Genomic DNA, 4,182 nt, shown 5'->3' with positions numbered 1-4,182 from the left:
AGTTAAGCGATACGATATCTTAATGACCCAAGAGTGGCTAGAGAGCCCTGACTCTGAGTCTAATGGTTAACGGGTGCCACGCACTTTGAAACCGTGGGCGCGCCATAAGTAGGACGGTCAAATCCCATCAATAGGGCAGACAGACAAGAGTAGCCCAAGAATTGGCGGTGGATGCTGTTGACCAGCTGCCTTCTAGTCTATCAGTTCAAAATTAGGGACGGTTGAACGCAGGTAGCCCATATATATATATATACGTATAGTTTTGTGCGAAAATTCAACAACAAACATAATCTAAGTTATTTGAAATTACATTGTAAAAGTTTTAAACATCATATCCAGTTACGCAACAACAATAAATAATGCAAGTTGCAAAAACAAAAACTCTACTGACTCCATTATTTTCTCGGCGGTAGCGCCATCTATCGAGCACATAATAATATTTATTACTTGTGGGTGCTTTAAATTTCTTCGTAAAATTTAAAAAATGATAACCATCTAATGTACATGTGTAAGTGAAGAGTATTGCTTCCGTGAGACGTGTCGTAGAATTAGGAAGTTTATTTTAAAAGTACTGTTAATTAATACAAATAAAAGTCAGTGATTTCATCCTATGATTCGTTCAGATACGCTAATGTACGTGATATGTAAAACTTCTTTTCTGTTTGTTTTGGTGATGTGCTGCCTGCTGCTTGGAACAATGGGATGTATCGACACTGTCGTTAACCTCTGAAACAATGTTGCATCTTCTGTCTGATGTTATCTTCTAGTTCGTAAGTATCATTTTTATAGTTGTTATTAAAAATATATATAAATATAGCACTTGTGCCAGCAGATACATGCCCGATTGTTATAACAAGTTTTAAAGGATATACGAGTGTATGATTTTCAGATTAATATCATCTCCAACTGTGTACAGATTATTATTCTTCATAGATAAACAGAGGAGATGAATATTACGAGTAAGAGGAACGTTTAGTGAGTCAATTGATAATTTCAACATGCATTATTTTGGGGGACTACTACTAGAATATAGAATAGTTTTAATGTCGGCCCGGCATGGCCAGGTGGTTAGGGCGCTCGACTCGCAATCTTATGGTCGTGGGTTAGAATCCCCGTCACACCAAACATGCTCGCCCTTTCAGCCGTGGGGGCGTTATAATGTGACGGTCAAACCCACTATTCGTAGGTAAAAAGAGTAGCTTAAGAGCTGGCGGTGGGTGGTGATGACTAGTTGCTTTCCCTCTAGTCTTACACTGCTTAATTAGAGACGGCTAGCTCAGATAGCCCTCGTGTAGCTTTGGGCGAAATTCAAAAACAAACTGATTAAGAAATAATATCATTTCCCATATTCTTCAATGTTTTTATAAATTCCATTGAATATAGTCTCATATTAAATAGGTCCATAAAGATTTCGTATATCACGGTTGTTTTTACAACGTCAGCTGTATTGTATTTTTTTGCTCTCTAGCCTGCATAGGCATACTCCTATAGAAGAACACGTCTTGGAGTGAATTGAATCCAATGGCAAACGTTCTAAGTTAACGAAGTAGTATAAAAACACGCGCGTAACAAGACTTGCTGAAACGTTTTTCTGACAAGAGAAGTCGTTGTAACATTGGTGTCTTCAGGCCTTCATAAGTAATTAAATTCACCCTTGACTTCAGGTTGTTGTTTGTTTTTTTTACATCCCTCTTAGTTACACCAGTATAGATCAGGAATAAGATTCGTTTTATACGATCAGATGTAATTTTATTCATTAATTAATTTTGTTTCACTTTACAGCCATACACTCTGTATAGTAGTAGTATATGTACTGAGTTGAGAAGGCTGCTTGATTACAGAACGGTTTGTACTCGTGTTATGTTCGATAACTCATCTTCTGGACGAAATACTGACGGTAGAACCGTGTTAGATAGATCATTATATTGACAGTATAATTTCACACTTTTGTGCGAGCTTTCCAAGACTTAATAATGATGTGGAATCTAACGACTCATTAATATTATTTTTTAGTTCACCACTACTAGAATGGTTTATTTATTTATTGATATTTGAGGTGCTTTACCAATCGTGTTCAAGTTAAAATCTGTTTGTTTTAAGTGTGGTCTTTCAACCACTACTGTATTACATACATGAATTTTGACATTTGGCGAATGTATGGTGATTCACCTCATATCTTTCACTTATCAATGCAGTACCAAAGGCGGTGTATTTTTAAGGGAAATAAGATAATCATAAAACAGTTTCTTACCAGCATGGACTTTTTTTTTTTCTTCCTAGTATGTGTATTTTCAGGTTTCTCCAGAACACAATGACGAACCTTCAGCAGTTCATGGCCAGGTGGATAAGGCGCTCGACTCGCAATCTGAGGGTCGCGGGTTCGAATCCCCGTACCATCAAACATGCTCGCCCTTACAGCCGTGGGGGCGTTATAATGTAACGTCAATCTCACTATTCGTTGGTAAAAAGAGTAGCCCAAGAGTTGGCGGTGGGTGGTGATGACTAGCTGCCTTCCCTCTGGTCTTACACTGCTAAATTAGGGACGGCTAGCGCAGATAGCCCTCGTGTAGCTTTGCGCGAAAATTAAAAAAAACAAACAAACCTTCAGCCGTTAATTTCTTTTCACCGTTGTTATTATTATTTTGTCTCATTAAAACTTACTAGCAAATTTTTATATACGCATATTGTTGTTTTCTCGCGCATGTTTTGTTTTATTTACTACAGAACATATTGACAAATTTGTATCGGACGTTTTCCTGAGCACGTGTAGTTTTGGTTTCCTTTCTTCATAATTTACTTACAAGCTTGTATTTGAGATCGTTACTTGTTCTTCCAATATTTATTAGCCGCATCAAAGCGGCTCACAGAATAGCTCCAAGTTTTTTTTTCAAGTATAAAATTTTAGCTCATAGCTTCGTCATCTCTTGACCGATTTGAGATCTAATTACAGTGTTGGACTCAGGAGGTGAAACCCTTTCGATTTATGTATTTGACCACGCCCAAGGTCTCATAGATTAGTTTACTCTAATCCTGCCTAAAATAATTTCAAGTGCTGCGGCTATTGAGGATTCCGTCTTGTTTAACGTATACATACCAACTATACAGAAACATAGTTAAGCCTATATTTTGACAAGAAGAAGTAGAACTGTCTATACTTAGAGACACTTTTTTAAAGCGTTAAATCAGGTTTTAGTCTCTAAGATAAAACCATTGAGCATGATTAATATGTTAGATGTAAACATCACTTAAACTGCAGACAAATTAGAAGAAAATACTACATCCAAATATGTACGTATTGCATAGATTATCGTGAAGTAAGTTTTTGGAATACTACCTTAACCGAGCGCAAATAATTTTATTACACAGAAGGGTTCTGAGACCATATAAGTTATAATTTGTTTCAAGTATGGCAAAAGTAACTACTAAACACAAAACGTATTAGCCCCCATCAGGCAACAACACATCAACACGACTTTTGTTTGTAAGTTATTAATAATAAGTGTCTCCTCAAAAAGCTGAGTGAAATTGATTGCTTATTCTGACAGTTTTTAAATTCAGGATATATCGCCAGTTACTACCGCGCAGCACCTAAACTACTATTATTTACAATTTTAACCTCACTTTAATAACTTATTCCGCGAACGTTTGAGAGATTGCCCTTTTGTCATTAGTTAAAACTAGTTTACAGAGTTGAAGAAGAAGATTTCGTACGCCAGTGACAATTCTGTTTGTTAGAAGTAGCATAAGAACGTGGGAGGCTAAGAGTCCCCTTGGGAGGTCTAGAACACACAGGTTTGTTTGTTGGAGAACTCGTGGCGCCTCACCCTGAGAACTTATGGTGACTTTTAGGGCAGAATGTTAGTTTCTTGGCGCCCGTAACTTTGTGCACAGTAGAGTGACGGGTCGAGACAGTCGGACGTTCCTTATTGACCTTCTCATTGAGTTACTTGATTTACTTCTCTATCCCCCCCACGTGTCTGGACAACTTACACAAGACTGAGGGGCACGGTCAAAGGGGTTGTCTAACGCAGCAGGTGTCTCTATGGCAAGATCAAGTCCTCTAAACTTTGCCTAATTTGTTCGGTAGTTTTTAGCTGTTATCCCGGTTTTAGTGGAATGTTTAAAACAAATTTCCCCGCCCCTCCCACTTAACTTTCCGTTCTCCAATACTTCAAATCAATT

General features: G+C 37.6%; 1 protein-coding gene across 3 annotated transcripts in view; it reads left to right on the top strand.

Annotated features, from left to right (window-relative positions):
• The first annotated feature begins 315 nt into the window (after positions 1 to 315).
• LOC106459890 (ankyrin repeat domain-containing protein SOWAHC-like) overlaps positions 316 to 4,182 on the top strand; it is a 74,585-nt gene continuing 70,718 nt past the window's right edge. For all 3 annotated transcript variants that reach the window (XM_022386465.1, XM_013919561.2, XM_022386464.1), the window contains exon 1: positions 316 to 770. The gene's annotated coding sequence lies outside the window, so the exon portion shown is untranslated. The remainder of the gene's footprint in view (positions 771 to 4,182) is intronic.

Source organism: Limulus polyphemus, unplaced genomic scaffold (genome assembly GCF_000517525.1).
Source record: "Limulus polyphemus unplaced genomic scaffold, Limulus_polyphemus-2.1.2 Scaffold675, whole genome shotgun sequence".
Classification (NCBI taxonomy): domain Eukaryota; kingdom Metazoa; phylum Arthropoda; class Merostomata; order Xiphosura; family Limulidae; genus Limulus; species Limulus polyphemus.
Note: the sequence above shows the minus strand (reverse complement) of the source record. Positions and strands in the feature narration are given on the sequence as shown.